The sequence below is a fragment of the Clupea harengus genome, chromosome 10 (genome assembly GCF_900700415.2).
Source record: "Clupea harengus chromosome 10, Ch_v2.0.2, whole genome shotgun sequence".
Taxonomy (NCBI): Eukaryota; Metazoa; Chordata; class Actinopteri; order Clupeiformes; family Clupeidae; genus Clupea; species Clupea harengus.
This window is the reverse complement of record NC_045161.1, coordinates 12,610,414-12,619,909: the sequence shown is the minus strand read 5'-3', so window position 1 is coordinate 12,619,909 and position 9,496 is coordinate 12,610,414.

Genomic DNA, 9,496 nt, shown 5'->3' with positions numbered 1-9,496 from the left:
AATCCCACTGCCATTTGGACTTTCTCTCCCTGTTGTTGAACATAAATACATAGTAGAGAAGTATGTTCTCAATTACAAGAGGAGTGTAAAAGTATTTTTTCTGTATACCAGCGACGAATTTGACTGAATTATATTTATTGATGTCTATGAGTAGCCTGACAATGTCTCTGGTAATTCTAGTCAGAATATGAGTCTGATACCACTCCATTGGGCTGTGATTATGGGGCGTGTTTCAACCCGAACCAGGAGAAAAAATGCCTCTTCGCTCAATTGGTTACCTACAACCAATCAGAACAACGTAGTATGTGGCCAGGGCCAGCTGATAAATTAAACTTTTACCGGATCCCGAAGGAAGGCAAAAACATCTTTTCGATTGACAAATGCCTCTATCGCGTTTCTCTGTTCCTCTTTCAAAATGAATGCACTGTCAATGTCTAAATGGACTCGAATCTATACATTTCAGCTCTCCAGCAGCAGCCATGTTTGTTGAAAACGAATTCAACCCGTGTGTTGATTACGTTACTGTTGATCATCTGTCCATCATCGTATAAAGCCCGCCTTGACAATTTGATTGGTCCGGCAATTTCTTGTCCGGAGATAATTTCTCCCCAACGGAGCGACACCAGACCGAACTTCCCGACTTCAAATGTTGTGGGCGGGGCTAAGTTCGGTCTGGTATCCAGGCTAGTCTATGAGAGCATATGTGCTGTTGCAAAATAGTTGACTCATTTTGCAGTGTTTATTTGTGTGTGTTTTCTAAAACTTTCTGACTGTTGTGAGTTCTTGAAATGACCACAAGTAAGACAACAGACAGCAGGTCACCCTTGCAGCCCATCCACTTGGCCACCGTGTTTTACGGTGTGGTGTTGAGGTCCCATGGGAAATAAATGTGTTTGAGGCAAACACTGAGCTGCAATCAAGCATAGAGTTTGAGGCAGCATGGACAGAGAGATTAGACCAGAGAGGCCAGGTCCATCGCTGAATCGGCAGAGCACTTGAGGACGCTTCAGGACAGCAAGTCCATCTGACAAGTTACTGAGAGTGGGGGGCAATTACAGTGAGCATGTCTGTGTATGTGTTTGTGAGGGTGTGAGTCTCTGTGTTTGTGAGAGAGTGTGTGTGTGTGTGTGTGTGTGTGTGTGTGTGTGTGTGTGTGTGTGTGTGTGTGTGTGTGTGTGTGTGTGTGTGTGTGTGCGCACACAAAAGGAGGAAAGTGTGAGAGCACATGTGTGAGTGTGCTGTATATTGTTTTTCTCCCTCAGCCACTGTGGCCACCTCATTCTCTTCTCTGGTGTGGTTTATTGTCAGCTGAAATGGATGTGTGATATCTCTCCCCTTTTGGAGTTTGGTGCACATGAGTGAGGCCTGCCTCACAAACCGCAAGGGCCATATATATATATATATGTATATAAATAAATAAAAGTGCGAGCGCAGAACAGTCAGAATCCAAGACGGATCGATATTACATTACTTTTGTCCTTTGACTGAGCTTGTCCATTGGGCATGTCCGTGTCATGACACTGCCGAAACACAGCCTAATCAACAAATGCCTTACCACAGCCCTCTCAGCTGGGGTGGGGCTAAAAGCTTTGCATGGGATGGGGGTGGTGTGGGGTGGTGTGGGGGTTTAAGGAGCCATCAGAGTGCCCTTTGACAGAAAAGGACCTGTAGAAACTTGAAACATTAACTCATACTATTAGCTTTTCATGCTGAGAGCGACCAAACCTCATAACCATTGTATGCACTCAGTGTGTAACTGCAGAACATAAGGGAATCTAAGTGGAGCCTTTCGTGAAACTGTTTGTTTGAAGGCATAGGTAGAGGTAATGAGAAGAACCTCATGTGTGTCAAGTAATGTGATTTTATGTGATGGCTCACTCAGAGTACTGAATTTCTAGTGGGGCTGAAACACCCACAGATCCTTTCTAACTGGGAAGTTTTTTTCCCCTCTTTTATGTTAACAAAGAGGCCCCTCCCAGGGACATAACCCATCCGTGATAGGGAAGCTGAAGCCCACTTCTGAAAATGACACAATTCTGATCAATCTTCTGTATTTCTTTCTTTTTTTTGAGAGGCTCTTCCCATTTTCTGCTTTCTCCAGTAAGGAAATGCCATCAGAAAATTACATAGCCCAATGACATTAAGTGCCCAAGTCAGCCATCCAATTTCATGTGTTTCAATTGAGACATTACGATCTGATATGATTTTGGGCAGAAAAAGCTCTCCTTTTTTTCCTCCTCACCAAATGAATCAATTGAATTTCCTTGATGGTCTCAGGGAGCACTTAGCTTAAGAGAATACTCTTCCAAATCAAAAAGCTTTCAATCATCTCAAATCGCATTTGGATGAGATGCACTTGTGAGTGTTGCATCACGCTGAACGCTACTGAACGTCTGACTGACTCGCACACACATCAGCCATGTTGGGTCGTATTACCCGGCCATTTCTTGTTGGCCATGGTATTGCCAGTGACATCTGACATGTCAGGAGCTGGGACAGGTTCCAGAGAGGGGCAAGAGAGGTTTTCATTAAGGGCCTTGCTAAATTGATTGAAAGAAGAAATCAACCAAGTGCTGGGGGGAACTCACTTAGAGTGGATCAGAAGTGCAAGGAGGGTCTCGTGGAAGGAAATGAAATAGAGGTTGGAGTTGTAGGACATGTGCACTTCTCCTGTCTGATGCAGTGTCAGTCTACAAAATGTGACCCCCTGCAAAGAGGACACCACTAAGTTTGTTGAAGATCTTCTAGACATACTGATATTACCTTGCTGAGCATGAGCGTTAACAGTTAAAAAAAAAAAAAGAGTGGTTTGCTTGAGGCGATAGATCTTTTGTGGCGTGAACATTTTATTGAATATGTGTTGTCTCTGTGCCTCATGGAAATGAGGCCGCTCCTTGCTAAATTAGATTGGTTGTTTCTGGTCAAAAATATATGCATGTGATGAACAGCGATACGTGCTTAAATGGTTTTGTCAATGCAACTAAACCTCAGCTCTACATGGTAATGGCGGATTTATGATCCCCGTGTATTAAAACAAATTATAATGCTGCAAAGACAATTGACATTCAAAAACACATAATATCGGTTTTATGGCATAACACCCATCAACAAGCCACGGCTAAACATATTACTCAGAGCTGATTCACATAAATAGGTACACGTGTAAATGCAGGGAGATATGAAAATATGAACAAACAGAGGGGAATTATGCTAAGAGGTCCCGTCATAATTCTGACTTTATCTGACATGCGCCAGGCACTGTGCTCACATTAAAACACAAGCTCCTAGGGCCGGGGCCAATCCAGGATGATTGGAGAGCACATGCGTCTGTTACTAATAGGAGATAGATCCCCCGCTCCCACCCCACCCATATAATAATACTCCTGCCGGGTGGGGGTGGGTGGAGGTTTAGACATATGCTAATGGGGCCCAATCCCACTCTGCTCGTATTTACACCATAATGACTTTACATTTGTGCGTTAGAAATAAAATAAGGGATAAATCCCAGGCAGAAAGCGGGAGGCAGCCGATGGCAGGGCCGTCACAGGAGCGAGAGGGTGAGAGAGGAGAGGGAAGACGGATCTTCCAGGGGCGGCGCACCGGCGTCATCGCTCTTAACTCCCCTCCTGAGACCTACATCTCATCCCCAGACATCATGGAACAGGAGACATCTGGCCTATTTGAAGGTTTAACTGCATGAAGTGTGCTGGTGTTATTATTATTATTTTAAATCCTGGTTTGTTTCCCCTTGCTTGCTTTTCCCCCTTTAATGGCTAAAGATGATGCAGGAAAGTGAACCTGCTCATCAATCACAGTGCTATAGTCCCTTTTTTGGTTTGTCTCTCACACGATGATCACCCTCTCGAGGATCAGCTGTCTAACGCCAAATGCTTCCATGCAACAGAGGGTCACTAAGAGCACCGAGCAACACTGAATGCTATGTCATCAGTTTCCCATAATCACATAAAGAATATTTGCAGAGTCCGATCAGTTTTATTTATGGCAGCACTCCTAAAATAATTTGGCATGAGGGCAAAAATAACAGTGAAGTCTCAAATGATTGAAATGCGCGATATGCACAACAGTGAAAAGCACAATAAAGCCATTGTGGTAGCCTTACTTGACCTATAAAGTTGTGATATTCTATGGAACATTGTGGTGGTGTTTTACTTTTCTGCTCTTAGTGTAGTCCACTGTTGCCCTGTTAACTTCATCCTGTAATATAGCATAGTGTTTGTAACTGGATATCTGGTGGAGCAATGCATGGCAGTGTCATGACAGCTGATTAACTCATTTCAGCAGCTGTTTGACTAATTCCTTTTGAATACGGATGCATTACCTTTGAACACCTCGCACTAAATCATTTTAATTACAGCAGGCGTTTTATCTGGAGAGCCTCAAGCACTAAATAATTGGCTAGTTTATTAGTTTAGACTGACACGTTCGTCTTCGTATTATATATATATACATGTTTTTTTTTATCAGCAGGCTTTGAACTGCTGCTTGTCCCAAAGGGATCAGTGCAAAACTGCAAGCTTTCCAAGTGGAATTGCTAAAAGAAAGGGAGAGGCCAGATATGTATGAAGTAGTGCACCTCTGTCACAAGGGGGAAACGGGAGGTTGTTCTCTGGTTCCTGTCTTCCTCAAATAGAACCATCATCCCCTTGCAACATGACTCAAGTCTACGAACAAGGGTTCATTGACTTGACTCTGAATGCATAAACAAAAAGCAGAGGTAGAGTCCTCCTCCTTAAGAGGGGCTAGAGCACACACAAGGGTCTGTCTGCACTGCGTAGTGGCTGAGTGATGATAATTCCACAATGAAGCCTAGCTGTGACAGACAGCAGCGTGGGTTATTGGCACGTCCTCTGAATGGATTCTTCACTGGCCTATCTGTCAGCCCAGTTCATACTCCCGCTGGCTCACAAACACACTAACCCATATACACATAGGTACATATATCCACACAAAGCCAAATATAAGCAAAAACAAACCAGCACACACACACACACGTGCTCTGCTTCCCAGTGGAGAGCGGGATGCGACAGGGGCCACGCTGCGGGCGGATCAAAGGGGGCCCGACAGCAATGCTGTGTGCCTGCAGAGGAGACCACCAACATGAAATGCCACCCCCCCTAGGCTTTTTGGGGAGCTGGGCTGTAATTGTGCCTTTTCAAACCTGAGAAAAGTGCATGGCACAGCTTCCTCTCCTGACAGTCTTTTCTTCTTCTAAGAAGGTATTTGTCATTCCCTGGTATTTTGGTGACGGTGGCAACTGCAGACGGATTTTCCCCTCATCTCTAAGGCCATTTGTATTGTAAAGCGCTGGGGGTGGGTGGGGGCGAGCAGGGTGAAAGGGTGCAGAGAGATTATTCTGTGGGAGGATAGAGATGGGCTGAAGCTAGCTGGCAATTTCTTGTGAGGACAACTTTGCTGCAGACTGTTGACACGTTAATGCTCTGACAACAACCAGCACATACTGTGGAAACAGACTTGGTCCGGTTATAAACTGGATTAGTCCGACCACAGCCCGTCCAAGCTCAGTGAAATAATACGAACGTCATGTCCATCATAACAATCGCAGCGTATTTTGGGTTTCTTTTAAGGTGCTTGGGGTTTCTAAATGATCTTTCAAAGTGAACATTCAGCCTGTTCTGTGGGACTCTGTTGGAGTTTCACAGGACTTTGTTGCAGAGCCCCATGACTGCATGATGATCCACTGAAGGTGTGGTATCTGCTATTTACCGAACACACGTATCTAATGATGTTTGTCTTTGTAAAGATCTGTGGTGTGTGAATGGTTCAGGAGACACATTCTGTATTTTTGTTCCTCTTTATCTTTCAGAATGTTTTGGTTGCAGCTGAAGTCAAGTAATGGAAAAATACTGGTGGCTGTCAACAATTTCTGTTCGACTAAACACTTTCCAAGAAGAACATCATTATTTTGACTATGGGCTTGTTAAAGAAAGTTGGCTATTTGACCACCTGCAGATAAGTACGGTTAGGCACTACAGGATGCCATAGCACTTGTAATAAAAGCTTTGCATACTGTCTATAATCTTTGATGTCCATTGTTGCTAAGGTAGACCTACCTCACAAAAGAAGGAATATGCTATTTCACATCTAGGAGTCCCTTCATTTGGTAGAGGACAGTGTGACATGGGCTGATGTCTACTTGTTCATCAGTCAGCCTGGTCAAATACTGAAATGTTCCATTTGACTAGATATACTCTTCTAAATCTGACATATTGAGATAGTACAGTGTAACTCATACGGTTAGACCCTGAAATCCATCCTTCCTGGATTAAATACAATATGAATTGGAATGGGTAGGAAAGCTAAAATCTTTGCCTGGCTGCATTTCTTTCCCTCAGCTCTATGGTCTGGAAAGAATCTCTCTGAACAGACTCCACTACTCCACCATCAAATACACAGTTCTGTTCTTCGAGTTTGAAGTCTTGTGTACGTGCAGCTTCATGCAAAAATGGAACCCTTACAACCCCGGCAAGCATATGTCATCACGTGAAAAAATACACACAAAATGCCACTTCTAAAACATTGAGTAACATACGTCATTTATACTATTCAATTTCAATTTTCAGTTTATTTGGAATGACACATTTCAGTATTCACAATGCCAAAGGATTAACAAAGTCTTTATCTGCAAACATAGTTAGTCTGTACAACTATTCTTTTGATAAGTTATTTTTTCTCCATGTTAAAAAGTGACATGTAAGTGCCTCAGAAAGTTTCTTGATCATGTCAGGAGGCTGTCTATCTATAGCGTACTGCAAGCATCTCTTGTTCCTGAATCGGTGTGGTTTTGAAGAACACCCAATGCCTTGGTGGTAGTATGACAGACAAGGATGGAAATGTGAACACATATTTTACAATTAGGCAGCCCGACTCATTATTAAGTGACTGGAGTTACTGGAGGGTATTGAGGCACTGAATCCAAGTACTTTTTCCAAATGAGATGCTATCTGTACACGTCTGTTTTTATTAAATAAGTTTGTAATGGCTCAGTGACTAGGCCTTGAAACTCAAATAAGCACACTGCAAGCCAAATTTCTGTTATGAACATCAGTGTGTGATTAAATCTAATATATACTATTTTTTCTTAGTGTGCATAGAGAATTTTAGACTTTTCCATTAGTTATTGAAAATGCCCTGTTACTACAAGGTGAAGGATATCTATTACAAATACATTGGTTAAACTGAAATCCTTGTTGTGATTGTAATCATCCCTTGTGTGATTGTAATCATCCCTTGTAAATTCACTCTTCTGGCCAAAGCCTTTTGTAGGAAGATAGTGAACAGGCTGTTTAATTGCACTTACTTTTTCAATGGGATTATTAATTGCAATGTGATGTTACAGTGATAGGGTGTATTATTCACAACAATGAAAAATATGCAGATGTATTCTGCCACTTACAGATCAATTCTTACGGACGGGATGGAAAATGTATGTTAATTAAAATGCTTTCATCTCTGGAGAAATACAATTTCCATTCATTTTCAGCCACTTTAGGGTGTTGTATATATTGACAAAACACACATCACACCTCACTACAAACAAAAAGGTTCACACAACCTACTATAAAAAAATCTCTTAAAATTCAGGAAAACACACTAAAAGTGTTATTAAGATCATGTCTTTTTCTTTATATTATTGGATGTCACATTAAATGATGATTTGTCTATTAGATGTTTTTATGACTGAAAGGTACAGCAGTGCTGTTGGACATTTTCCCAAAAACTCCCATGAGTTGGCTTGTTTTTCTACTTAGTAGCTTTCATTTTACATTAAGTCTTAAAAAAGAAATGTTTGGTGAACATAATTAGACTAATTTCATTCCGGCAAAGATTTTGATCCGAAAAATGCACTCCCTGGAGGTTTTAGAAAAGCAATGGTATGTTCATGTCACATGTTTTAATAATGCACCTTTAATATTGTGAAACTATTCATCACATTTTTGGCAAAATATTTATAGCTTTTGGCAGTAGTCAGTGATATGTTATCCACTATTATTAGCAATAAAACCCTCATCGTTTAGTCACCAAACACTTCCATGCTGGGGTTAGAAAAACACATTAGTTTGTTTCTAGGCCTGTCACCAAATATCACAGTTCTGTTGGTAAAAAGCTTAAGACAAGGTCTTTGGACACAGTGTACACTAGGAACAGTAGCGTGTGTTTTGAGAGACACACAGGACCTATATTTATCTACCTAAAGTGCCATTCTGGGTTTTGTGGAGTGGATCTTGTTCCCTTATGAGAGATGGAGGTTAAACAGGGCCTTCTTACCATTAGCACAGAGCTGTGTGTGTATGTGTGTGTGTGTGTGTGTGTTGGGGGGCATGACAGCCTCTTTTCCCCTTAGTAAGCCTTCGACATAAATCTCTCTATGGTCTGTTTGACTTTTTGATGAGAAAGTGTTGTGCAATAACGCAATTCTGAAAGGAAAAGGCACTTAGGAGCCTGAGAGGTAGATTAGCAATTTGTAAGAGCTATTTATAACCATAAATCGCCGGCCTATCAAGTCGCCCTTGTCTTTTATAGGGGTGTGTTTGGGTTCCACAGAGCCTGGGTCAGCCTGAAATGCAATATCCTGAAAGAAACAGCTGTTATAACATAGGGGTAGAGAAAAATAGAGAGGGAGAGAGAGAAAGAGGGAGAGAGAGCAAAGAAAGGCTGACTGAGAAAGAAAGAGAGATGAGGTTGTGAGTGTTGAGCATAAAACAAGCAGTGACTGTGAGAGAGAGAGGGAGAGCACAAGCAAAAACAGAGACATGCACAGACATGACCTTATCAAAGTGGCTAGGGTTTCATTCTTACTGCCTAAAACCAATTTAAGCTGACCAAATGTAATGGGTGCAGCTCTGTTAAAGCAGAAAAAAATGTTTCCACAAGCCAAACTCCCCTTAAGTCCCCTCCACCACCCCCCCCCCCCCAACCCCCCCGCTCCCCACCCTCACCTCACTGCGAGTTCTCTACGAGAGGCTAAAGATTAGCATATGACATGACAGATTACATTAAATCATAGCGTTGCGGTACTTTATGACATTAGCTTCTTAGCCCAGTGCATGGGCGAATGCAAATGTGCTTCCCCAGCCCCTCTCACTTAAATCGCCGTGGTGACATGGCACCTTTGATGTGATTATTAGCCATCCGAGAGACGAGAGTTCGGCTCATCAGATTGGGGGTGGGTCTCATAAAGGTGAGCAGGACCAGCCGTCTCCTAACAAACTCTTACACTCTCAGTGGCCTACTCACAGACACACTGGCTGCAGTTTTTTTTTGCTTTACAGTAAGCGGCGGAGAGCGGGAGGCTGAAGGCCATGCCACATAACATTTCAAAGATCAACCAAATGGGAAAAAAAAACATTCAAACAAGCAGAGTTGTTGTCATGTGAAATGCGGGGAAGACAAAGAAACACTAACAGGATGTACGACACCACTTTGAAACATTACGAGTGTTCATTCGTCAGCTCCC